The sequence below is a fragment of the Rhea americana genome, unplaced genomic scaffold (genome assembly GCF_003343005.1).
Source record: "Rhea americana isolate MKP2758 unplaced genomic scaffold, rheAme1 scaffold_1, whole genome shotgun sequence".
NCBI lineage: Eukaryota > Metazoa > Chordata > Aves > Rheiformes > Rheidae > Rhea > Rhea americana.
The window spans coordinates 17,519,573-17,547,355 of NW_028185038.1; the positions used below are offsets into that span (position 1 = coordinate 17,519,573).

General features: G+C 47.2%; 1 protein-coding gene across 1 annotated transcript in view; it reads right to left on the reverse strand.

Annotated features, from left to right (window-relative positions):
- PLXNA4 (plexin A4) overlaps positions 1 to 27,783 on the reverse strand; it is a 439,477-nt gene that overhangs the window by 246,138 nt on the left and 165,556 nt on the right. The window lies entirely within an intron of this gene.

Sequence of the window (27,783 nt, forward strand, 5' to 3'; positions counted from 1 at the left end):
GAGACACCCACGGCTCCCAGTGACACAGTGTCACTGGGGAGGAAGCCAGCTGCCCTTTGGCAATGGGAGGCACGCACACACGCCGGGATGCGGGCACCCACATGGACACAAGGGCAGGAGCTCACGGGGTAACGTACAGACACACAGCACAGCAGAGCTCGGATGCCCAGATGGACATCGCATTTGTGGGAGCAATGAACACCTCCGTTCGGAAATATTCAGGCAGACAAGGCATGGGCAAGGAGGCACACTGCTGCACACACATGCATACGCACACACATGTGCACACACTCTGCCCACATAGACCCATCAATGTGGACTCAGGGTACACTCATAAACACGCCATGGTCACCCAAACACACGTGCAAAAATACAGGCATCCTGGCAAAGAGATATCCTCCCTACGGTGGAAAAAAACAGGAGCCCATTCTGAATACAGGCATTTACACGACGATGGTGACACGGTGCCCTGCATGGCTCCAGGCATCAGTGAGGGCAACGAGATCAATCAAACCTTGTCGTATTTGAGCCGGGACAAACAGAAGCATTTGCAATTTCTCTTTACAGTATTATCAGAGATGTGCTAAAGCTCATGTTTTGCTGAAGATTCAGGCACTTTAACCACTTTTCCTACACATACAGACACACAAATCGTATCTCAGAGATCATATCTCCAGTCAATAAGATTCCTTCTTGCACTGGCATGTGTATCAGGCGCTGATGCTAAATAAGTATAGAGAGGACAGAAGAATGGGGTGATGGACCAGCGATGTATGACCAAAAGCAGATAGAAACTTGGGGGCTGAAGTTCACCGCTCACTCCCCTGCTATAAAGAAGCCTTGAGTGGATGGATGGAGCAATGGCTTGAGAACAATTCCCATCAGTATTGTGAGGAGTCTTTATCTCTGAGGCAAGGAGGAAAAGGGAACGTGAAAGACAAGCTCTCCAAGGAAATCAGCCAGCCCAGCCTCTCTGTCCAGTTCTTTTTGTTAGTTGACATCCCTAGGGCTAAGGTCAAGATAATGAGTTCCCACATATCTCTGGGCCCCAGCCCCACTGACAAGGTTATGCTCTGCAAAGGTTATTATAATTCAGTTGCTGACTCTTTCAGCTCCTGGGCTCCTCAATGCCAAGGTGACCTATTAAGAACTTAATATCGGATGAAAAACATCCCTTCAAGCCTTTCTAACCTTCATAATCTATGTTTATCCACAGACACACACACAAAAGAAAGATAGAGAGAGAGAGAGAGAGAGCACTTGTCTTCCAATATTGCCTCAGATAAGAGGAAAACACCGTCTGGAGACAAAGCTCCACGTTTGCCCTTTCTCCCCCTTTTTTCATGCAAACAACTAGGAAACTGGTCCAGAGCTGTAATAGCAGACTGTGCCTCTTCCCTTCACTTCTGATAGTCCAATCTTCTACTGAAGGCTGGTTTCATCTGCAAATCCACCAGAAGTTCTTCTACTATCATCTCTGATCTCTGACCAAGGGCCATGTCTCTTCTCAGGCCAGCCTCAAAACACACCATGTTTCCCACCAGCCAGGCCCAAATGAGTAACACATGTTCCCAAAGCCAAACCCAGCAAGTACAGCTCTCCCACTAGCCAACCTCCAGCAGGAGCAGCCATCTCTCCTCAGCTGAGCCTCAGCGATGGCTTCTTCTTCCCAAGGCTTCACTTCCTCTCCTATTGGGGGATCCCTCATCAACGACTAAAAACCATCTCCCATTCCTTTTTATCATCCAAGGCCAACCAGTAAATGTGTTCCAACCAAACAACATATCACTTGGCTTGATTCAACTTCAGTGTCCAGCTCTAAAGTGCAAGTTGTTCCTATTCACTTCCAAAATGGAGAAACTGTTGTTTGTCAAACCTCCTGTGGAAAAGATCTCACCAAACACATCCCTTCTCATTCCCTCCCTCTCCATCTCCTTTCTCCTTCTTGAAAAGACTATCATCAGCTTTAGTGGGCTACACTACATAGCAGTAATGACTTGCTTTATCAAACCTTTCCAGTCTGGGATCCCCCAAATGCTCAGCACCCCACGCCAAGAGCTGCTGCTCTGCCCTCACAGAAATGCAGTTACTTTTGGGGACCCGCCCCTCATCCTGCCATCTCTTTTCAGGCCAGTATATGAGCTAGATATGGACAAGAACAATGGTAATCCATCCTGTCCAAGCTCTTCTCCAAAGTCTGATTTCTAGAGCTTTTCCCAGCCCTGTGGTCCTTTCCCTTTCTTTCCTCAGCCCTGCAAGCCATGCAGGAGCCTGCTAGATGGGGGGAAACTTGGGCACCCTGTGGGAATCTCTGGTGGCTCAAGGCAGGAAATAGAGCAGCACGTGGGTTAGGAATGAAGCATTTCTACCCGCTTTGTGCATTAACGCTTACAGTTAGCAAATCTGTCACGCATTTCGGCTGCTGCTTTCTGCCTATTTTCTCCCTTCATTCAGCTGCTGTGCCCCAGGGCTCTCCACTGTTGTTCTCCCCTTCTTCCTCCTTGCACTGCCACATGAGCAAATGTGCAAGCTGAGAGGAAACCGGCAGCGGCCAGGCTCCCACTCCATCTCTAGTAAGAGAGTAACGAGAGGAGGGCACAGGGGAGCTCAGCTATGGGGCAGGAGGATGAAGGACTCTGGAGATATAGGGGATGTGCAATGAAAGAGAAAAATGATCCCAAGCAAAAACTCGCTTCCACATGGTGGAAACAGTGTCTCAGCACCAGCCATACCTGACATAGGCTTCCCCTTGCCAAGGAATATGCTTGCTCTGTCCCAGGATGCTCCACAGGCTTGTCCAACCTCTGATTATGCTGCCATCTTGCCATTAGTGGGCAAGATAAAACTCTTAGTGCTGGCAGATATCAGAGGCTACTTAAGATCATGGGCTTTCCCTTCAGTTCTTGAGGAGGCAAAGATTCTGCTCTCCTAGCCTTAACCCCACAGGGTACATGGGGGGTACTATGTGTTCCCTATGAGGCCAACATACATTACAAAGAAAAGCTCCAGCGGAGGGTGCAGAGAGATCCAGTCTGAACTGTTTTAACACCAGGTCATCTGGGGCAAAGGGCCTAGAATATTCCTTACCTCCATATTCAATTCACTGCTGAAATGAAGTTATCTGTGGGTGGGACAAAACGGTATACAGGAGAAGGACATTGCTGATACCACATACACAGCAAAAGACAGACACAGCCAGGGATCAAAACAAATTCCATATACCTTAATACCACCTCCATCATCTCCAGTAGCTTGGGACACTGCAGATGATAAGCATAGGTGACATTTCAGAGCAGAGGGAGAACAGGCTCCAAAAAAAAAAAAAAAAAAAAAAAAAAAAAAAAAAAAAAAAAGGCTTGGGGGCCAACTCCAACACACCAAAATTACATTAGAGAGCATTAAATATGGAGCAGTGGAGCAGTGAGTATCAACAATCCTCTCTGCCAAACAACTGCCTTTGCACAGCCTCGTACTGCAGTCTGTGGCAATGCTTAATGCACTCAATTCTCCCTCATTATCTTATTTGACTCCAGAGTTAGAGCAAGAAACTTGGAAAAAATTGAGTTTAAATCTTAGCTGAACTATGAACTAATCATTTGACTTAGAGATATCACCTACTCTGTCCATGCTGCAGTTTCTCCATTTTTTTCAATGAACTGCCAATGGAGCTTCTGGGGCTACAGGAGAGGTAAAATGGATGTTCTTGAGATACAAAGAAAAGACCCCCAAAATACCACCAAAGCAACATCCACTATTTAAAACCCGTAACTCAGAGAACAGGAAAAGGTAGATTGCATGACCACACATCCATGTCAGCCAATTATCATGGTCCAAAATCATTGCTATTGGAGATCCTCAAATAGGTGTTGTACGTAATTATTATCTCCAATTGCATAAGAATAAAATATTTCTCCAGACCCTTAATCTCAGGGATTTTTACATCAATCAGAATTAGCCAAATATGCATTGAAAGCTTATGATTAAACTATCTAAAAATAATCCAATTTAATTTAAAAATAATGATATAGGAAGCGCTTTTTTGAGGCAGGTAAATGGCAGTTCACGTTGCCAGCCAGGACCATCAGTGAAAGGTCTCTATGTACAAGCAGACAGATGGTGGAAATGCAGACAAACAAACGCAGTTCCTCCCACCCATGCACATCCTAGCTTCTGCGAGCTTCTGGGAGCATTGGCCCAGGTCTACAGGAGCGAAGCTGTCCACCCTATGGAGGAAACAAGCCCTCCGTGTGCACTTGAAAGCATTAGGACATCTGTTGGGAACTATCCTAAAAGAGATGTACAGCACAGAGGGCAAGGCATAGGACACAATCAAGAGAGAATTAAGAGAGTCAGAGGGATTTAGCTGGTGAGTACTGACATATTATTCCACTTGGACGGAGGCAGGGGGACTCCTGGGAGAGGAGAAAGGCTGCCTGAACCACTCAGGCTGGTCCTGGCAGCCAAACAGGGAATCAGATCCTTGACTGAGCTGTCAGGGAGTTTGGGTTTCTCCCTCAAAGGAGACAGAACGGGTTTCAAGAGTTGAAAGTCTGTCAATGGTACAGTCAGATCCCATAGCACTGAACCTGTCCAAATCTCTGCAGTCTGGAGGAACTGCAGGTGAAATAGGAAACAGAGCAGAGAGTGTCTGAAAAAGCTGAGTGCAAAGGGGGCCCTGACAGACTGTCTCTAGGGAAGCTGTGGCTGACCCAAGAGGTGCACAAGGATCACAGCCCCCAGAGAAGTCAGAGGAGAGCTAATAAAAGGCACTGCCTTTCCCACAGGTCACCAGCCTGCATGTCTGCAAATCACATTGGTGCCACATATCTTTGTATCTACACCTAAACCAGGTACTTTGGTGTGATGGACCAAGAAATTTTGTCCTGGTCTGAAGAGATCTCTCCTTCCAGCCCCCTTTATTTACTTCTGTGGTCAAACTAGTGGCAGAGTAATGTTCTCACTGAGACAAGACAGCCACTTACTTTTTTCCTAACATAAAAGATTGAACAGCTAATTAAAGATTTGAGCCCTAAAAATAGCCACCTAAATGGAGGCACAGGAGTCTTCAGTCTTGTAAAGGCTTGGGGGTCTGGGGCTTGCTTTTTACCTACAGAACTTATTATATGTATGCAAGTGGCTTGTATCTGGCCACATATCAACGGCGTTGTGGCAGAGTCTTGCCTGAAAGCTTCTGGGGAACAAAGTGCATGAGTCGCCGAGGGGGTCCCTAGCAGACTGGAGACCATGACCCAGACACTACTGCTGCAGCCAGGTGCTTGGTTAGCAGAAATGAGAGCACTGGATTGTTTCACAGAGATGCTCACAGCATCGTCATCCCTGCTGGGTCTCAGCTCTCCTTGGTGCCCAGGCAGGATCTTTTCCCACTTCCTTAAAAATATCATGAAAGGCAAGGAGCGTGCAGCAAGCTTGGCTGCTGCTTTGGAGATGGGAAGCTCCCAGAAGAATAGTCTGGGCATCATAATCTTATGCCTGCCCTGCCCCCACCATAGTCCTCACCTGCCTCCCGTGGGCCTGGGAGAGACAGCAAGAGGAGTGTCTTGTCTGAGTGTCACTCACAGGAGCTGAGAGATCACTTTCCTCTGGGACCTCAAGGTAACCCGTGCAATGAAACTCTATCCAAAGCAGTTTTGACATAAGGTCGCGGAGCAAGACAAGGCAAGGTCAGGAGTTCAGCGTCAATACAACAAGTGCCAGTCATGACACAAAAGACTCGAGGATCAGATATACCTACTGAGCACTGCTTGGGAGGGAAGGAAGGGTATTGACATGCATAATTACTCCCACTTTGATCTTTGCTGCTCTTCTCCTCAGTTCACACGGCTCCTCTCGTGTGAGTCGTGAAAGTCCACCACTTCTCCCTTGCACAAGTTGCTTTCTAATAGGGTCCTAGCTAAGACATCCCTCCGTAGCCCTAGTCACCGTGATAAGGACAGCACAGACAGGCTCTCTTCATCGCTCTGCTCTGATGGACGAAAAGGCCTGAGTGCATCCAAGAGGCTTTCCAGCTTGTAGCTGGCACTTACTAGCTGGATGCTTCACTCCCTGAATACCTGTGCAGGGCTCACTAGCCCCTTTCTCCTTCCTCTAAAGCAGCTCTGACAAAGTCCATCTCCCTCCAGCATGAACAAGTGGTTCAGTAACTGAAAGATGAGGGATGTGAGAGGTTTATCCCCCTATACCAAAGCAGTGGCTCAAGCTTCAGAATCACACCTAAGAGCAACCAGTTATTTCTGTGATCATCTCCAGATTTATGCTGCAAAGTAACTTCAATGAAGTTACTCCGGATTTGTATGGAACTAGCAGCACTGGCTCCAGAGAAACTAATCTAGATTGGTAACTATAAGAGAACAAACAAGCCCTAGAACCTCCACAGAAGGAGCAAATACTTTCTCTTTAGGTCCATCCGGTAAGTTTTTGTGCTAGCTTTTCATATTTCCAAAGTTTGGGGTTTATTTACTGAAATTCCAAGTCAGGGAGATATAATATGCAAAATCCATCACATTTCAAGGCACACACTGATCTTCATCCAAACAACAGCTTGAAACATCTAAAACATTGAGAATTTGCTTGAAAACAGACCCTTTACTGGAGCTACCATTTGCTCACTCTTTCTCAAAGCCTGATATCTTTTTTGAGTGAAAACCTTCGACGTTTCTGAGGTTTTGTTGTTGTGAAATTGGATCAACTTCATGAAACTGAAACAAAACGCAGTAACCTCAGGTTTGGAAATCTTCACACTCCCTCGAGGATACTTCACAGAGCCCAAGGGAAAACAGATTTGCAAGTGCTTGGCGCTCACTTGTTTTCATCTCTCTCAACAGATATCCCTCATAAGACAGAAGGGGAAAAAAGGCTTTTTAATTGTTACTTAACAGACTCTTATCAAATTGCATCCCAGGTTTTCCTAGCTCATGGGAGACAGTATAACAAGTAGAAGAGGAGAGAGGCAATGGAAGGGAAGATAGAATCAGGGGTCAACTGTCAATTATTTTTTAGTCACTTGTAGTCCAAAATGCTCCTCTTTAGCCAATACTTCTCTCAGTGTGCAGCAGATGGCGTAGCTGCAGTAGTTGTCTCACTTCCTCCCACTGTCCCCACTGCCACCCATGCCAGACCCAGCAGCATCTGGAAGGGCATCTTGCCAAACGTGGCATCACTCACTAGCTGGTGGTCTCACTCCCACCCATCTCCAGCTGGGTCCTGCACCATGCACCCTCTAGCACAGGATTTTAGCCCTGTCAGAGCAATTCACCCAGTTTATACCAGTGAAAGCAGTCATCTGGCTGTCCCAAAGAGGGAGTCACATCCACAAAGGAAGCGAGGAGCAGCCTTTAGACATAGATGTGCAACAAAATCCCAGATAGGGGCTTCTTAGGATGCAGGCATCATTCAGGGCCCTGATCTCAGCCTGAGCCCTCCAGCTCTCCCTGGGACATTTAAAACAGAGCAAGACAAAGGACAGGAGAATAATGGGCCGTGGGGAGCTATCCCGCATCGGCGGCAGGTGCCTCATTTCCATACTAGGAGGGAAGGGCTGCTTTGGCCAGCATGGGACTCATCACAGCAGGCAGTGCCCGTCTGGGTGAAGGAGAGCAGACCCCAAGCAGCTGCTCCAGGACATCCCTCTCGGCAGTCGAGGAGCTGACTCCCTCCCGCCCGCCTGCACCCTTCTGGGCCGGACGCGCAGTGGAGAGTGACTGCATTCATCGGAGCAGATTGGTTCTTCTCATCAGGGCTATAATGGTTCCCACTGGACTACTATTTCTGTCCGGGAGTGACAGAGGAAGGCAGTGTGAAGCCTTTATTTTTGGTACTCTGGGCTATCTTTGAAGGCTTTGTGGTTTAAAGGGACATACTCGCCTTCTTTATGACAATTGGTTGCTTCTTCTCTCATCTTCAAAGGCTGAAGCTGAAACTTATTACCCTGCCAATTTTATCCTGGGCCAATAACTCCCTCCTGCCCCTTTGTGTCTCGGAGCAGAGCTGAGATGAGCATGCCTCTTCTTTTTCTCTTTTTTTTTTGCTTTGCTTTTGTTATGCTCTCTCGGAGGAGGAATAGACAGTTGATTATAAAAGGGAGAAACTTATGTTTGTACACAGATCTCTTGGCAGTTGGGAAAGGAAATACAGGGGGGAAAATATTATTCTGTGTAGAAGCATCTTGGCAGTGATGGCAAACAAAATACGAGAAGAGGGACATGGAGTGGGACAGCAAGAGAGTTAAAAAGTTTGTTAGTAAGGACAGGGACGTGTTCAATATTTTTGCCTCTGATCACCATCCCCCACCCATGCCCCAGACTGGGAGCCCTTCAAAGCCGCTCACCCTTGGCCCACGCTCTTGGGAGTAGAGCAGAGACAGCCACAAGAAGGCTGCCAGCCAGCCAGCTGCCACCTTTGTCCTTGTCGTAGCACTAAAAAGCCCAGCTGGGAAGCATTTGGAGGATTTGTTTTCCTTTCTTCCCCACCCCTCCACCCCTCCGAGAACAGTAATTTTTTTCTTTTTCCTGGAAGGACATTGTTCAAACCCAAATATGTCCATTTCTTCTGAGAAAGTTACTGCATTTCTTCCCAACAACCACATGGTGTCAGCAGCTTTATGGAATGGGTCCTCTATAGGAGCATCAGCTCCCTGAGATGTGTTAATGCAATTCCAGGCCTGCTTGGGCAACGCTGTAGGAAGTGGAGGTCCTCATCCTGCCTTGTTCTCTCACTCGATTTTGAAAAGAGCAAAGGAAAGCCTCCTCCCAAAGGCTGCTGCCCAAGCTTTACTCCCAAGCCCCCAGCAAACCCTCACAGGACTGCAGGATTTTAGTGCAGACTGTGTCATTCCTCCCCTTGCAGAGAAGCGATCTGTGAAACTTCTGCGTGTGCTCATCTTTCTTTGCCAAGCCTCAGCACACCAGGACTTCAGGAAGCAGACTGATGCCTGGAAGGGGCAAAATGCCCAGAGGTCACAGGCTTCACTCAGGAAGGGAAGAAGTAGTGAAAACACACGAGTTCACGCACACAGTTAGCTATAATTCCCAATGTCTAGAGAGGAGCATCAGGAGGGCTGGGTATGTGATCCCCGTGCCATCTCACTAGTCTCATTTGGCACTTCTCATATCATTTTGTGCCTCATGTGTACCTTCTGTAAAGGGTGAAAATCTCTCTCCCTTGCAAAGTTGAGGTCATGCTGGGGAAGAGCTATGGTAAGAATGTAACTAGCTTGGAGAAGCCACTAAGATCCCATTTTTCTCACCACAGTCTGTTCACATCTATTTTCCAGACTATGACAAAAGAAAAGCATCACTTCTAGACCCAGTTCAAGGCATGAAATTCAGGGATACAGTGCCTAGGAAGAGCAAAGCAAACCAACTTAAAACAAACAGAGGAAGCCTGAGGATCCCCACTCTGTCCAACTCCAGATAAGTCTTCCCATCACCACTGTTACCTGAGTGCCTTCCAGGCATGTACTGAAAGTGATATTCATCTTGTTTAACATGGTCTTCCTGAAAATTAGACATTTCGCCTAATGAATCGGGCACGCTTCCCCTCTAGTCAATGAAAAGAGACAGGTTTCACCACAGGGCTATTCGTGCCATCCTAAATAGGTGTCTCAGGCAGATGGAGTGAATTGCTTTCTGGAGATGCCGGTCTCTGTCCATTATCTATAAACAGCAACTCATTTAGATTCAGTGCTGATGACTGACGTTAGGTGAGGCAAATTTCAGCCTGAGTGACTGTCTGGCATCTCACAGATGGGTCACTCTTGCATTGCTGTCCATATAAGAAAAGGTGTGTATACAGTGGGGCTGTTTATTACAGAAACTTAACTTTGAGTGCAGTGTTTGTTTACTCCCTATGTCATATTACAAGAGGTGGGTTGGAGAATTGTACCGTGCTCTCAATCTATCTTTCGATGCTCTGTTATTCCAGAGAAGCTATTTAACACTTCCAGACCAACTCTTGCAGACTTATTCCCGACAAGAAGAGCTGCAGACCTAGACCCTCTTAGAAAGGGTATCTGGTCTTTCCTCCACTCTCTGCCTGAGTCTCTGCCTCATCTACTTACAAGCGACTTGCACTGGGGAGCTCTGTTCTGTTCCCCCCGGAGGATCACTCTTCCCATACTAGCTCTCCCTAGTCAACAGTTTTCTTCCTCGGGTAATTCTTGCCACTCACGTTGCTCAGCCTCAGCCCACCTCTCCCTGCTCAGCCTCTGCCCATCCATCCCTGTCATCTGCCCTCCTCTGGTGCCTGTACCCTCTGAGAGCTCCATGTCTGAGCCTCAACATGCCTGCTGCAGTCTTTGTCCCTCCTTGCAAGCCCATCATGGCAGCCTGTCCATTGCTCCTAGGACTCTTGGCTGCCTTTCCCAAGCGTGTTCCCAGCAGAGGTGTGGGAATGAATGAAGAAAGAAACAAGCAAGGATCAGGATGTACAGAACAAACTACTTTTCCCTGCACAGCCACCCCACATAACGGACTTAAGGGCTCTCGAACCCCATTCAAAGAAGCTGAAGAGAAGAAAAAGTCCAGGACAGAAAGCCAGCTGAACTGACAGTCTCAGCCATCAGCACATACACAATACCAATTTGGATCCTCATGCTGACACCTATTGATGGATAAGGTACACCTTTTTGAACCTAGCAAGCTCTGGATTCTGGGACTCTCTGCAGAAGTCCCAAATACCCTGAAAAGAACCCTTTGCTTCACAATTATCCCATCAAGTTTCTTCTCCTGATGGGGATGAATCAGAGCATCACTGGCAAAAGCAGAGTGTACCAGGCTGTAGGTCGCCTTCTGACATCCGCCATACACATTTCCCATCTCCTGCAAGGTTTTTCAAAGCAACCCTCTGCTGGGATGTTTGTACAAACATGTGTATTTACTGTGTCAACACACATTAGAGAGCAAACACATTAAAAGGAAAAGGAAACAGACTATGAGCTGAGGCCTCTCCAAACCTCACTCCACCACAGCATTCTGGGATCACACAGTGAAATACCTTATTCACAAAATCTCCCCCCCTCCTCATTCCAGTCAGTCCCTGCCCAGACAGCCACAGGGACCAGGTCTCTGTGGCCTGGAGTCATCTCCAAATGGGATGCATGCCTAAAGATGGAAAAATTTTGTGATACAGGGCTCCTTAGATATTGCAGAGTAGCCTCAGTTCAGATTGGGAGATACAGGCCTAGAGGGAGAAGGGAGCAGTGCAAGCCTCACAGCACAAAAGGGCTGGTGGCTGGGGGTAAGTTCAGCTGCGGGAGGAGATGCTAGTCAGACTTGAGTGGAGAAGGATGCTCATCAAATCTGAGCAGAGAAAGGGGCTCATCAGATCTGAGAGGCATTGGCTGAGCCATAGAGAGAAGTAAAGCCGCCCATGCGGACCTGAGGATGGAGATTATCCCCACTTTGGAGCAGCAGGACCACTGTCAGATGAGGACCACCGTAACAAGCACATTCCTTGTTTAACCCCCGGTCTCAATAATCCCCAAGTTGTTCTTGCTTGCCTAACACAAGGTTTAAGTTGAATGCATCCTCCTCATAGGAGTCCCATCAGCCCAGCCCGTAGGGAACCCTGCTGTGACACATGATCCCCAGGCAGAAGGCAAGTTTGCACAGTAAGAATCAATATTTATCAAATATCCTTTTATTTCTATTTTTTTTCCCTAGGCAGGCCAAGCATTTCTGGGGTTATTCATTCTTGTGATATTCCAGCCAGGAAGAGCAGCACTGAGATGTACATAAAAACATGTTTAAAGAAAACAAATCCTCTTGACTTGTCACATACTGGATCCAGCTGTTGCTTGCATTCACTGCTTCCTCTTCAGTCTGGCACACCACTGCACGTGTGTGTGTGCATGAGCATACAGGCAAGACAGGCAGAGGTAATTATAAAGCACCTAGTACTTCCCAGCTGTCAGTCCCGAAAAAAAATCATGATTTAAATGCAGAGACATCTACCAGTTGAGTGAAAGGAGAATCCCGGCTCACAGATGTGATGAGAGAAATTTAATTATCTCTCAGAGAGGACAGTGATATAAATGCTTGTTGTTCTATAAAACTTTAGACACAAAAAGAAAAAATATTAAACGCCAAATCAGGCAAGGTGCAAAGCCAACCATTCCAAAATATGGAAAAACTTCCATTGTAGTCCTGCGCAAAATCTTCGGTCAAGTCATCGCACAGCATTGGCAACAAAATCATACATTAAACTTCATCCACTGCCAGGAAATGCCCCCAGTACCATGCAACCAAGCTGCACTGGTATGATATGCAGTTAATAGCCAATGTGGCAGTGGTGGCTGCTGTATAACAGCAGTCAGCCCATGGCAGCATGTTTGTGTGGAGAGCAGGGATTTTTAGGAACCTGAGTCCAGCTCTGGTCTATACAGCTCTTAACACCGCACTACCTCAAAATTCCCACGCAAGGCTGCTTGTCAGCAGAAAGCCTGGCACTCTGGAGAGGAGCAACAGAGAAACCTTAAAACAAAAATCAATGCCAAATGATGTGATTGACACGTCAAAGAGCATTTGGCACACTGCCAAGGGAAAATTCTCTATTGCTTTGCCGGACATATGGCAGGACCAAGCATATAGGAGAACTTCCTGACCCAGATCCACTCGCCTGCTTCAAAGCAATCCTGTTGCACTTGTCCACTACTAGCAACCACTGTCTGTGGGGGTTTCACTCTGCTCAGGACAAAGTCCTTCCTATAAAGAGGTAGTGGGTAGAACACAGCTAGGTGGACAATCTCAAAGTGCTATCACCTATCTGCTACCTTGGGGAATTCAATGCCTAATTTTCAGATCGCTATGTCCAGAGTTACTAGAGAGCAACTCAAAGCTGCCTAGGCTTTTATGGGGTGCTCTCAACCTACTGGCAGCTGAAGGGGGAAGGTATGTGCAAGACCATTGGGTCTGTCCTCAGCATTAGTTGATATTTCCCTGAATGACCTGGATAAAGGAATAGACTCATTGAATCAGGAGTGGCTGTGAGCACGCTGGGGAAGAGTGCTTAGAACACAAAATGATCTAGGTGAATTGAGGAAATGGTTCAGAAAAGAAGCGGGATAAAAGTCAGAGAGAGTAGATACACTAAGACGAGAGCAACCGTGGACACAGAGGCAGGCAGGAGAAGCATAGACTCAGCAGCATTACAGCAGGCCAGAGGCAGAGGGGTTAATGGGCACCATGTGCCCCACTTGAGCCAGCAGCGCTGGGCTGTTGCAGAAAATGCAGCCCCGTTACTGCACATGTGAGCACACGACACGGCCCACCTGAGTACAAAACTCATGGAGGACTTGGAAGTATGAGGTTACATTGAAAGACAGAAGGGACTGGGGTTGTTCAGTCTAGAGAGGAGAGGGTGGAGGGGAAGCAGAATAATAATCTTCAAATGTGGAGAAGAAAGGAAGGGAATAAACCTTTCTGTATGTCTGCTCTGGGTAGCGAATGGATAAATGGTAAGGGAGATTGACTCTAGACTTTGGAGAAACTTTCTAATCCAAAAGATAAAAAAGCCCTAGGAAACTTACCTCGGAGCAAGCCTCCAGGTCTCCATCAACTGGCGGTTCAATTAAAAGGTTGAAAAAGCTTCCATTAGGGTTGGGTTGATCCTGCCTTCAGGAGGATGGCCTAGATCACCTCTTAGGTTTCTCCCACCCCTATTTCCCATTGTTTCTGCAATCCCCCGATGCAGAAAGGGAGGTTCTGGCTGGGACTAGCTCTGCTGCTTTGGAAGAGAGGAACTGCTCCCAACCCTGCCGAGCAGGCAGGAACCCAAAGCAGCCTCCCAGAAATGACAAATCCTTATTCCTCACCCCTGCAGGCTTCATTCAGATAATGGAGACTGTTCAAATTATCAGCCACCTGTGCTGTGAGGGAGACACAGCACTCATGACGTGCTGCACTCCCTGATATGTGGCGCTACATCGTGTTGTTCCAGGCATACACCCTGTTGTTCAGTGCTGGAGGAAAACAAAATGTTTTCTAACTGCTTCTTTCATAGGAGACTGTGGGAGAAGATGGCTGTGCTTTTCCTGTGCATGTGGAGGGTATGTTTAGCAAGGTTTTGGAGGACTAGGGACTATGTGATGTCACATTGTCACAAGTTTTAGCTTGATGTCTGCATCAGCCTTATCCATAAAAATCCCCAATACACCCAAGGGAAAGGTCTTTGTGTATGACACAGGATGTGAGCTAGTTGCAGAATGTGAGGTGGTGGAGACCATCTCTATGAGTCTATCACAAATACTCCCACTAGCAGTCAGCAATTGCCCACTTTTCCTAGTAAGAACCCAGCAAGGTAGCACAATGGTAATATCACCTACAGAAACCTCCCTTTTTGAGGTGTCCACTCAATCTCTTTCTATGAAGACTCCACAATGACACTCTATGAACTGTTTAACATCTCCCGTCCAAACAACACATAGTGCTTAGAAGAACAGAAAAGTCTTCCGGTCAAGCTGCAGAGTGAACCCATCTGAATAAAATTTTCCTTCGGATGCTTGAGCTAAGAACGATGGCCCTGGTTAACCACACAAGAACCTTGACACACAGAGAACATATCCTGGCACAAGGATGTTTTTTGCTCTTTAAGTGCAAGAAGGAGGTGGATAGATGAAATCAGAAGAAAGAGGAAATTTTCTGAGGAATGCACCAGAATATGGCCTTGCTGGGTTTTGCTCTCCAAGCTGAACATGGTCTGAAGTTTGTATTTTCCCAGTCTGGATGCTTTAGGGTCCAAGATGCAGAATGACTGCTGGAATCTATCCCCACTCTGCACCACCTATTCCTTCCTGATGATGGACTACAACAAGTTAGGCTCATAGTTAATAACTGTACAATTTACCTAACAAATTCAGAGCTTGTAATACAGCTTCATTAATATGTTTAATTTAATGTTACATTTCCTTCAGGTTAATGGTTTGAGAGTTCGTCAGAGTTTAATATCTGTAGTTATTATAAAGCGCTTGTTTCATGTTAAAATGCAAAATGGAGTCGGCCGAGGAGATTTACTGATCTTAAGCCAGCCAGAATAAAACTCTCTCCCAGGTGAGGTGGGAGCATGCATGGAAAGGAGACGAACATCAGCCTTTTTAAATGCTACAGACATAGAATCATATAGAAATCATATAGAATCAGTAAGGTTGGAAGGGACCTCTGGAGATCATCTAGTCCAACCTCCCCGCTCAGCAGGGTCACCTACAGCATGTTAGACAGGGTTGCATCCAGGCGGGCCTTGAAGATCTCCAGAGAAGGAGACTCCACAATCTCTCTGGGCAACCTGTGCCAGCGCTCCGTCACTCTCACAGGGAAGAAATTCCCCCTCACGGTCAGGCAGAACTTCCTGTGCTTCAATTTCTGCCCATTGCTTCTTGTCCTGTCACATGGGACAACTGAAAATAGATCATACATGTCAGAAACTAGCAGACCCTCTGGGCCTAACCCTTTGGACAATCAGAAAACCAGAAACAAGACTAGGTTACCCTGAACATCCATCCTGGAAGGAGTAGGTCCAAGCTCCAAGACGTCAAACACAAATGGTGTGCAGGAGAACATGGCAAAGCATGTAGATCATCTCCCTATGTAACAGGCTCATGTCAGAAGACATCCTGCTCCTCCAGACACTGGCCACAAGCCCTTCAAGGATCTGGGGGTGTAGGCTGTTCCATTCAGTCACCAAAGCCCTCAATGGCAAACTAAGCAGGACGCCAAAGCAAGGAGGAAGGGAAATGTGACCTGATCCTCACAGTATGTTTCTATACAGGGCTTTTTCCATGATTGAGAGGATCGATCTGCATTCAAGGGATTCTTTTGCCCTCCTGAAGGAATCTCAGTATTTTCTGCAGATGTAAGAGCCAAGGAACAGTGCAGGGAACATGACTCCTGGCCCTGGTCACACACAGTGGACAACACCTGGGTGTAGGACCCAGCTGGCCTAACCCTTTAGGTGAACAGTGAGAATAGTTGGCATGTAACAAAGCACCATTCTACTGTGCTGGGTTCATCCTCAATGAGCAACAACGTAAACTCCTTTTCATATGATGTAAACCATGCTGAATAGATATAGCACTGAGTAGACAAAGCAAACAGCAATAAGAGCACAGTCAAGAATTAAGACCCATCTTAGCTGGGCATTGACAACCCTCACTTGATAAACGGAGATGATATTAGTAACCTTCAATAGCAAAAGCATGATCATGGACACAAACTGATCCTGCCGGTAGGAGCTGAGGACACTTTGCAAGATATGTTTTAGCATTTAATAGGATCAGGGCCTGACTGAACCATGGCAGACTGCAGCAGCATCAGGATCAAAACAGTACTTGAAGGCTGCCCTGAGCCCAATAAACCACTCTATCTGCTAGCTCACACTGATGATTTGCCTCTGCAGCAGCAGCAACTCTGTGCTCTTCAGTACCACACAGACCCTGTGCAGCCAGCTGTCTAGAGATCAGCCCCATCCATCGCTCCAACACAGAGCTGGAGGACACACACCTTGTACACATTCAGTGAGTTACACCATGGCTGCTCAGCCTAGGGCCACTCAGAGAGGAAAGAAACAACGCTGTATTTCACCGCGCTGAGTATTTCTCTGCAGATGCAGCATGAGTTGCAGTTAAATTGCACCCCAGAGGCACAAGGCCAGTATGTTCCACTGAAAGGCAAGTGAAGGGTGAAGGAGTCCAGAAAAGTAGGGATACTTAATTCGTGGTAAGTTAGTAAGAGATTGTAACTACCCAGCAGCAGAACAGGAGCTGCTCTTTCACCAAATTGCACAGGGTTTTTTTTTTTTGTTTGTTTGTTTTTGGGGGGGGGGAGGGAAGGGGGCCTGAGGAAGGAGAAGTACAATGATTCAGGCAAGACAGTCACTTAGGACGCTGGAGGTCAGAGAGTGTGAATGGGCAGGAAAGGGGAGTCTAAGAATTTTGCTGTATTGCATGTGTTTAAATCCCAGGTAGGGCTATGAGGTGGAAAAGAGTAGTGGAGTAGCAATCTTATTTAACCCCTGGTAAACTTAATCCAAAGCAGAAAGTTGGCCACAGTATAGTATGAGTTTGGAGTTGTGGGATAACAACAGATGTGTGCGTAATCTCCAAATTAAGGCCCCAAATAGGCAAAGGACTGGAGCAGCGTGTTCAAGTTAAGCATGCACACATGTCCCATTGGAATGAGTAATATTTAATCACGTATTTAACTGCTTTGCCAGAGGAATATCCAGCAGCAAGGCTGGAACAGGTTAGCGGAGTGAGAATAAGTTTGACATCCCTAGGAGTGCAGGAGACATAAACCAGGTGGTGCAAAACTGAGGGCATGGTTGGGGCTGCTGTCGCCATAGGGCAGGGAAAAAAAAAAGACGATGGAGTCACGTGGAGAATAGATGTGAAGTCTTAGAGCAGATGGAACTGAGATGCTTGATCATGTCGCTGTGCCCAAGTTTTCCTGGTGCCTGCCCTCACCATACAGCCAGCTACCAATGCAGACAGTCTCAGTGCTGATGTGTCAAAGGTTCATCTGGCTGAAGTGTTCGATTTAAAGGACGCAAGCAGGCAGTACTGGAGGGAGAATCCCTCTGAGTCAGGTCAAGGTAGTCGCTGTAACTCTCTGTGCACAGCAAAGTCAAGATTCTCACCGTGTGATATGCTTCAGCCCAAGGGCTGCCACTGCAGACACTGAATATTTATGAGCATAAGACAAGGATCAGGACACCTACAAGATACAGGTTGCAACTTGGCCAAAAAAGAAAGAAAAAAGCAAAGAAAAAGCGTCTGTGGGGAATATCACTTCTGGAGCTGGCCAACCTGAGGAAAGCTGGAGAGAGTTGTAGCCACGGAACTGTAAGACCGTTCCACTGTTGTCTGTTCCCAAGAAAGCATGCAGACAGTTAGTGGTATACGTATACGCCATAAACCTTTCCTGCTACTGCAGCTGTGCACATAAGGAGGGGCCCCAGGATGGCAGTTCTCCGAAGGGTGCCTCAAAAACTCAGACACAAGGGAATTTTGCCCCTATTTCTCTCTAGGCATCTCAAAATTAAGTGTTAACAAAGTGCTTCCTCTAGGTTCATGTAACATGCAACGGAGACAAGGAGCTCTTGAAGGTAATTTGTCCCACTAGCTCTACCAACCCACCTTAGAATAGGACAAATCACCTGCTGACTGAAATAGAGAGTCCAGGCAGCCAACTCAGCCTCATCCCAGAACTGTTATCATCACTAGTGCTAGCTGTTGGAAGGATAAAATGGACTAGATTTGAAGCACCTTGGGTAGAGATGTTTGGACAGATCTCTGGTGGGACCCACTGGGTTAGAAAATCACCTCACTTTGAAGAAATGGTAAAGGCATGCTGCATCCTGCTAGGAAAACAGCTAGGAGCCATTCTGATGTAGAGATGATTAGAGACATCCCCACTTTTAAACTGCAGGTGTAATGGGTCCCAATTCATGACACATGACAATAGGATGCCTAAGTGCATGTTGAACCCTGGTTAAGCAACACTGGGCAGTAAGGCCAGCAGGGCTAGATACCTGGGGGCCAAAGAGGGCAAGTAGATCGACTTCAGTTCCCCAGGACATCTGGGCAGGTTATTAGCCAGGTTCAAGGTAGAAGAGTTCTTCGTACCGTATCTCCAGCTTGTTCAGTGTGGGATAGATCTTCTAAAGCTGAAGGAGAGCGTTCCCTCCTTCACTCAGCCTCTCACAGGAAAGCTGGCATAGACACAGCCCACGTTGCCTCCAGCTAATTCCTAACATATGGACTTGATAGGCCTCCCAACCACACAGTTGCAGAGCCCTTGGTGTGATGGCTACTTTCCCTACTTGAACAACTATTTCACACCTCCCCAGAGCTGGGACACAAACATTGGTATCTGCAGGAATGCAGCCAGGCCAGCCAAGCCCTGCGGAGCCAGTGCTTGCGCCGTCCTCAGAAACAGGATGCCTCAGGAGGAGGGGGAACATGGGAGAGGGGACGTGACTCCAGCAGGAATCTAGCCTGAAGCCAGAGAAGGGCTGTCACTGCTCTGGGCTCTCCCCCTGCTTCTGCTCAGGGTTGCTGCCTTATTTTTTGCCTCTATGGCAGCCCACTGGAAATCTCCCATTGAGCAGTAACGTCAAAAGGTCAGTGGATCCCTCTTCCCTTCTAGGGTTCTTGACCAGGAAAGAGGCAGATTATTCAAAAAGTTTAGCCCCCATAAGGAAGTTGTCAGTGTGTCAGGCAGAGAGGTCCCACTCCCCCACTCTTCTTGCATTGCACAAAAGCTGTTTTAAGTTCCACTTTTGGCTGCTTTTGTGATTTCCCTGGCAGAGCTGCATCCATGACATCAGTGCAGAACAGCAAGCTAGCGAAAATCCCAGGAGCAGGGAGGAGCAGCTCCCCTCTGCAATGCCCCCAAAGCAGGGGATGGAGCACAGGAGTTGTCATCTGCCAGACTAGAAGATGATCCCTGCTCCAGGATATGAAACCACCTCCAGAGACCCCTGAGAGTGTGTCATCAAGGCAATAGTAGAATAGGTTGAACTGCTAGTCATACTGTTCTCCTGAAAATATTGCGTATCTGGAATGAGTTTCTATTCAGTACTTGGTCATCCCTGATGTAGACTACCCAGCTGATACATGGGTCAATGCTTTTAGCATCCAAACAGCTTTGGCCAATGACAAAACACTAAATGGAAGGTTACTGAGACATATTGTATTTCTGTCCACAGATAGGCTTGTTGGCTATTAGCCAGCAAGAGCCTCTTTATTGGCTAGCTGTTAGGTGTAGTCACAGCTGAAGCCCTCAGAAGAACGAGGCCTGGATCTGAAACTCTGACAGCCCCGAGGAAGAACACTGCTGGGAGGTGCTCCCATCCACCACCAGCTGCTCTGTCAGCAGAGAGGAAAACAGACCCACCCAGCAAAGCAGACTGGAGCCTTGGCTACCACAACACTGAAAAAGCAGGATTCTGCTGCACGGTTTCGAGCACGACATGGTACCACTAATCACATCCATTGTGCCCACTGACCACCAACGACTGTCTCTGGCTTGGCTCACGAGAACACAATGAAGACCCAAATCTCTTCCCTGCAGGATGTCCTCTGGAGAAGCAGCTTTGTTCATTGCCTTATGTCAAGAATGGCCTGAAAATGTCTGTGCTGATGTCCTTGCCTCTTCCTAAGAGCTTCTTCTGACTCATGAAAAGGATGATAGACTGGAAAGAGCAAAAAATTCACTCCAGTGTGTATCTACCAGTTGTCAGATTCAGTAGCCCAGACTTTGGGAGAGTTTTCTGTCAAAGTCTGCCCTAAACCAGCTCTTGATCACTCCAGCAAAGAGTTTAAGATCTAGAACAAGGTCAGATATACTGCAGAGAGCGGATGGATACGAGCTATCTCCATGAGGAGGTGTGTTCAGTAAATCCTGGGTACCATGATCATAGGCACAGAAGGCTGATTTCTCTGGGATATCATGTACTATCAGAAACTTTCCATATTTCAATTTGACTGTCTAGCACATGGCAGAAATAAACACTTTGTTTCCCAACTCTTGCCAATGCTACCTAACACATTATATTGTCAGCCTGTTCCCAGGTTATTTATAATAATAATATTTTTAATAAAAGTCTGAAAGATCACTCCACTCAGAGCTTGTTGGTGAATGGGAACAGACCATACTCTTTCTACTGAGAGTCCCCAGTGATATTTCTAGGATCATTGTTTCTCCAAAACATCAGTACTGGTCTCCCATTTACCCATCCACAGGTATCTTGCAGATGGATAAGCCAGCGTCAGGATTTCTGCTACAGCTAGAGGAACTGCATTCCCCAAAGACACCCAGGAGGCAGTGTAGCTAAGGGAACACAGGGAGAAAGTGGCTGATCTTCCTCAATATAGGTTAGTCATAGGATAGATGCATGCCCCCTCTGGTCTGAAAGGTCCTGTATAAAAAAAAGACAGGAAAAGGGAGGAATGGAAGGAAGGAGAAGAAAGAGCTGGCTATAATGATGGATGGGCCACCCAGCTATCTGCAGTTGTCACTTTGCTTGAAACCACAAATAGAGCCAGTGTTTCAGGAATTCAGTGGTTTTCCTTCCAAAGCAAAGTTATCTGCCACGGGAGATAATGGAGATACTTTGGGTCTATGAGATATGAGTGATCAACAGTGCACCTGGGACAGACCACAAGGACTCTGCATCCTCCTGATCATGCCTATGCAGAAGAGCCAAAGGTCTTCTGACAAAAAAAGGATGGTGCTGGCCCCATGAGAGTCTCCCCTATGGCTGCAGTGCCATAGTCTCACCCAACTTTACTCTGACATCCCATAGTAGAACAACAGTCTCAAATATCCCCTCTTTTTTACCCACTAGGACCATAAACCTTATGAGGAACAGTACCTAGGAGAGAAGATACTACACCCAACATTTCACACTTGATACTACTTTTTCTGGAAGGTATGGAAAAGTCTCAGAGAAACAGTTATCAGGGGTCTCAAGCAACAGTAGAGCATATCCATGCATGTTCTAGCATCTTATGCCTTTGTCTTTGCCTTGTACATAACTGTTTCTGAAAATGCATCCTGGACTCTCCTGTTTGTTACCAAGCAAAGTCAGAGCATCTTTGCAGAATTAATATGGGAATCTTATGCTGGAAATAGTTTCTAAAGAAGAAGAAGAAATAAAAAAGCATTGGGCTCAAGACCAACACTTCTGGTGATGTGCTGGGAACTTGACTGAACACAAGGTCCAGTCCATGAGAAAAGGATTTAATTATCCACCTTTAGAGATTTAGGTTAGAAGTTCTCAAATCCTATGCCACTGCCAGTCAAAAGATATTCCAAAGAGTGGAATATACCTGGAGAGTTGCATGGGGTATTGCTGCCCTGCTGATTTAGTGATTAACATAGGAGTTCGTCTCTACGGTCATTCCTTGGGGTGCCATCAACTTCCCCAAGCTGGCAGCTCTCAGTATCCTTGAATACATCAGTCTTTTCCCAGTAGTCCATGCATGCACCAGGATCCAAGTTTAATAAATGAAGTATGTGTTAGTGAGCTCAGGACCATCCAGGACTCCACTGGGATACATGCTTCAACATGTGGAGGATTAACTCTACAATATAACTCTAAACTAATGATAGATTGAAAATAATGGCTAGAATACACCTTGATTACAATACCTACAGGACTCCTTGTCTCAGGATACACCATTGGTCAAACATCACTGCTAGAGGTGATTTTAAGGACTGGATAGTTGTTTAGCTCATAACCCCCACAGTTGCTTAAATCACTATGATTACACTCTCCTACTTCGCAATATCAATTACTATTACAAGTGACAGGAAAATTTGCATATATACGCAACATATAACCAGCATACCACATCTGATATCCTGAGCAGGTTTTGTTTGTTTCTCCCAAATGTCAAAGATTTTAGTTGCACTTCTGGGAGGAACTCAGATGCGAAGGGCAAAACAGATTTGCTGACAATGTAGAAAGAAGAGCTATATAGTCTTCATAGGCCGAGAGTAACAGTGTTAGTAGAAAGTCAGCAATGAACCTGTGGTAGCGGAGCTCTAGGTTTCCTATCCGTAGAGCATATACGAAATACACACACTCGTGTTCATCGACCTCAGTAACCCATAGTATTGAGGGGAGGGAAAGAGACTGCTGTGTTCAGCACCTGCACTATAACTTTTTAAGACAGACCCTCCTGCCCCTGGGGGAACCAGCCCTGCTCAGTCTTCCTGCACCAGCTGCAGAAGGAACCCCATACGCAATGCCACGTCTCCCCTCCGGGTGTGAGTTGTTTCCATCCTGCTTGCCCTGCCCACGCCCTCAGGAGGGGGCAAGGAGCTGCCCCATCCATCGTAGGGAAATTTCATGCCTGCCATTGCTCCTCCAGCTCCAGGGCACAAAGACATAAAAGAGCCCCACTGCCGTCTTCCCTCCTGCTCTCCTCTGAGACAGCAAACCACAGAGCCTTTGCTCTGCCTGCACGGTCAGGTCTCACAGACCTTCCCCAGCAATGTGCCACTCCAACATGGGAGCAAGGCTTATCTGCTTGCAGACACAGTGAAACCCTGATGCAGCTCACTTGGATTGGGTCTGAAAAAGCAGCTCTGTGATGCTACCTTGAACATCAAAGCCTGGCTGAGCATCACACTGATGGCAGGTAGATTGCTGACAAGGAAAGGATAAGCCTTAGTAGAGGCAGCAGGAGTTAGGTGGTCAAGATGAGAAATACTCTGCTAGGAAAAGGAACGATAAAGCGATAAGTGAGAGATCATTACACCTGCCACTTTCCTCCCATCCGATTGCATCCCCATCTATGCTCTCCACCTGGATGTATCCTCACCCTCTTTGGGTTTGGCCTATTAATTGCCCTTCCTCTGCCTTCCACCTTAAAGGTAAGACAGAGGACTACAGTAACTGTGATTTGTGCAGCTCCTGGTCTCATGTCCTACCTTGAGCAGGTCTTTCACAGCTCCAGTTTTGGCTTCTTCTGGATACCTTCATGTCACTGTTTTGTCAACCATTTCTCCTATAGTGCTGTATTTAAGAGCAGCGTGGAGCTAAAACATTGTTGATCCATCCACTCATCTCTGCGTTTTCTCTACAAACTGATGACCAACCTAGCAAATCTCAGCATCTCAGAGCCTGTCTCAGAGCTGGACTTCACACATTGCTTTCATCTGCTAAATCTCCCTCTGCTCTAGTTCCCTCACATCTAGGTGCCTTGCTCCCAGTCAGCAGGTCTTTCTGATCTTTCAGCTCTGGGCCTCTCTTTGCATTTACCATCCTTCTGGCCAGTTCTCTGTGTAAGCCCTGCCCACACTCCACCATCACAAGGACATACATGCAGGTCTTTCAGCACTCACAATCTATTCCAGCCCTGAGGACACTGTGCCTTTCAGCGAACTGTGTACAGGGTTAAAAGAGCTAAAGAGGCCCTCACGATCCTTTAGGGACAGGATGCCTGACAGACACCACGTCCGTCCCGGGGTGCAGGGGCAAAGTGCCAACCTCCATAGCTCGCCCGGCAATTCCCCAGACGTGGGGGATGCCTGAGCCTTGGGACTTCCTTCCAGAGAGCCTGACCAAGCCCTGCAGTGCCAGCTGGACCCCAGCCCCACCAGGCTGAGCCTTCAGCTCTGCCGGGCTGGCAGTGGGAGCAGAGCCCATTCCTGCATGCGTTGCAAGGAGCTGCCCCGCGAGCAGCCACAGCTCCTCCACATGTTAATAAGCAGTTTTGTTCTGCATCATCTCACTGTATAATAGCAGCAGGAGTTTCTACAATCACAAATTAACAGTGCAGGAGAGCAATCAGTGCAGAATGAGATACACCCTAATGTGCTTGCTGGAAAAGGAAGGGAAGACGAATGTGGGGGACACACTGCTTGCCATGGCCTCTGAACCCTGCCAGCTGGGCCATGCTGCCACCACTAACAAGTTACTTCCCCTTGCCAAGGAAAACAGAGCCGCTGGCATCTTAGCCCCATTTAAGATGCACAGGGACTCTGTTCTTGGCTGCCTCAGGAACCCAAGTCAGGAAGGATGTTTTTGCGCTTGTCATTTCTCAAGGAGGGAGGAACATCTCTCCCAGCTGCTTGGGCTGAAATCCAGTCTTTATGTAATCAAATGTGACCTCTAGCTGTCTGTGTTTAAGGCTGCCATCGCTGCAGTATCATTCATCTGGTTAGGGCTAAGTCATCCATCTCCTCAACTATAAATACCTTGCAATCATCCCAAAAGACCTGCAGTACTTCATAGATGAAGATGCCTAGAGAAAAAGGTAGTTTGGTTGCAAGTATCACTTCACTCCTAAAATGCAGCTGCTTCTTAGTGTGGAATGTATAGCAGATATTTAACAATTTCTGGTAACTTTGTGCAGGAAAAATCACACTGAAATTCTCAAAAGGATGGAGAGCCACTCTCAGCCAGCATGTTGCCAGGATATTGTGCTGTGTTAATATAAGCACTTAGGCAGAAAACAAGTCAGGACCAGGTCTGCATGTCCAACCTACTTTCGTCTCTGCTCCACACTGGGCAAGGACAAAGCAAATGAAAGGCCCCAGACTTTCCAACTTGGAGCGTTATGGCCCAAGTGTCCTTCTAAATATTATACAAAGCCAGCCCTGTCAAGCTTGCAAGAAAAGCCACACCAGCCCATCGTGTCCTCGCTACTGATCAAGGGAAAAACCATCCACACTATTTAGATAATGCTAGTCATAATGGCCAGGCTTTGCAACACGAGGTAGAAAAAGACATCAGATCAGAGACAAAACCCTTAGAATGGGAGGATTCTGCAAGAAACCCAAAATACTGACTCCTATTTACTCGCTTTACCCAGTATGATGCTAATTTGACAATTAATGCTCAAGCTGATAATGGCTTGTCCCACCTCATCCAAACCAAGCACTTGCTCCTATGCCCACGTGCCCCAGAAATTCTCAGCGCAGTAGGGAGGTGAGATTGCAGCCATACCGTCCTGCCCAGGGAAACTGGATGGTGAAGGGAATGTGAGCAGATTCACTTTTGTAGTCCTCCATACTCTGGACAGAAATGTTCAAGTTTGGGGGAGCCGTGCATTAATACAAGTGCAGTCACAGTCATCTGCAGTGTGTGACAAACACCTCTACTAACTAGGATCTACTGGGGTGCATCTTGCCTTGAAAAAACTCTTGTAATTGCCTCCTCCTCCTACAAGTTTTGCTGGGGGAAGTTTTGAGAATCCTGTGGGAGGGGAAGAGCATCTCAAGCAGGGAATCTCTGAGCATCTGTTGACTGCACAGAGGGACAGGCACAGCATTCAGGTCATTGCCCTCAGCCACCACTGCAGTGGGAGGCTGATTTATTTGTTGACTGGTTGCTAGTAGTTTGACACTAAAGAATTTCAAAGAGCCTTCAAGAGCTGCTGCCACGCAGAGCAAACCTGCAGGCCAACCAAAGGGTGGCTTAGCCATCACACTTGACAGATGTGCAAGGATCTTTTTCGAAGGTGCAATACGTGGATCAACAGAGGGGCTAGACTGGACCCCACTCCCAAGTGAGCGTTGTCCTGGTCTTTCAGAACCATGTAGTTAATCACAAGCTATTTTTCAAGACCTGCAGTGCTAGTTTTCCCAAGGAAGGAGAAAGGGGAAGCAGCACTGTTTGTTTGTCAGCAGCTTTTGGCTTACGATGTGTAAGTCAACAAAGATATCTCTGCCCTATCTCTCCTTAAATGTACCCTAAACAGCAGAGTCTGGTAAACCACCTGCTTGTAATGCATGTCATAAGCATATCCTGAGGCCTTGGAGAGGTATTGGAGGGGTGGGAAGGGATGCCTGCTCCATGCTACAATATGGCCATATCTGTCCTGAAAAGCTCATGAGATTCCAGTAAAAGCAGGACTGTAGGGAGACTCAAACCTTTGTCATGGGTCTCCAACACCATACCAGGCTTGGGGAAACCCAGAGTGAGACTGGAGAGTAGTGGTCAAGATTGAACTAACACAAGGCACCGAATTCTTGCTGAGCTTGCTGATGTGGAGTCGAAGGGTGCAGGCAGAGCCAATGACAGTGGGAATTGTGACCTGTGGTCCCTGCAGGAGAATGGGTATGATTTCCCTGCCAGGAGGGTCAGGGAAGGAGAGGACAACCATAAGCAGGGGAAAATTCACCTCAGGCAATACTAAACCCAGCTCCTTCCAGGTAAGAGGAGCCATGAATACACGCTCCCCTCAAAGGCCTCTCCAACCTGTTACAGATGTACTACGTACCACAGGACCCTGGATGAGTTCTGCAAGGAAAAAGCAAAGGAATTTTGCCCCCTTTAGCCCCTTCTTGGAAGCCTGTTTAAAGCTTAAAAGCCCTGGTTAATGAAGAAAAGGAGGAAAATCATGTTTTGGCAAAATCACCTTCTGCTTCCCATGCCTTCCTACCAGTTCAACCTCTGTTTCTTTGCATGCAGCTTAATTGGCTTCATTAGCAGTACAAAGGAGAATGTTAATGGCTTTGTTTTGTTCTGAATGATAGATATTTGCCTCCCTGGGTGTTTGCAGGTCAGAGTGTAGCAACAAGATCTGCTTCTGGAACTGCTCAAAATTTGCAAAGATCCAACCAGCTCTGCTCAGGAGCACTCCGAGGATTCCCCTGGGCAGCCTGATCCCAGCACAAGGTGCAAAGGAAGCCGGTTCAAGGACAGTCAGGAAGCCAGTGAGTTAATCTGCAGCTGGGGAAGAATGTGCACATCTGCTCACAACTGCGACCTGCTTCCCCACACCTGGGAAATAAATGCAGAGCGTACGCCAGTGAAAGCTGCCTCTCGCCCTACGCTTGTATGTGTAATAACGGCTCGTAGTGGCAGCAGCATTCCAGTGCTGGGTAATACGCAGCATAAAAGCTGCAGCAATGTGACTGCGGGGCGCACGGCATTAACGTTCCTGTCAGGTCCCCACTGCTCCTCACCAGGGTTTTCAGTTAAATGGAAAAATAAGGAAAGAACACAAGTGAGTGCACAGGGAGAACTGAGCTTGTTCCCAGCCTGAATCAAGAGACTCACCACTGTGCACAGCCACAGGCCGGGGCACTTCAGAGCTCATGCATATACACGCACGTACAAGCACATTCCTTCTTGCAAATTCACAGTATTAATTACAGCCTTCTGCAAACTCAAGGGTGCGGAATTACACCTCATGCACACTCACATTATGAACAGCAGTAGCATATACTACACTTGCTGCTACCGCCTCTAAACTCTAGCATGCAAAGATAGATGCAATATGCACTCCACATATGCACACAAATAAATGTATGT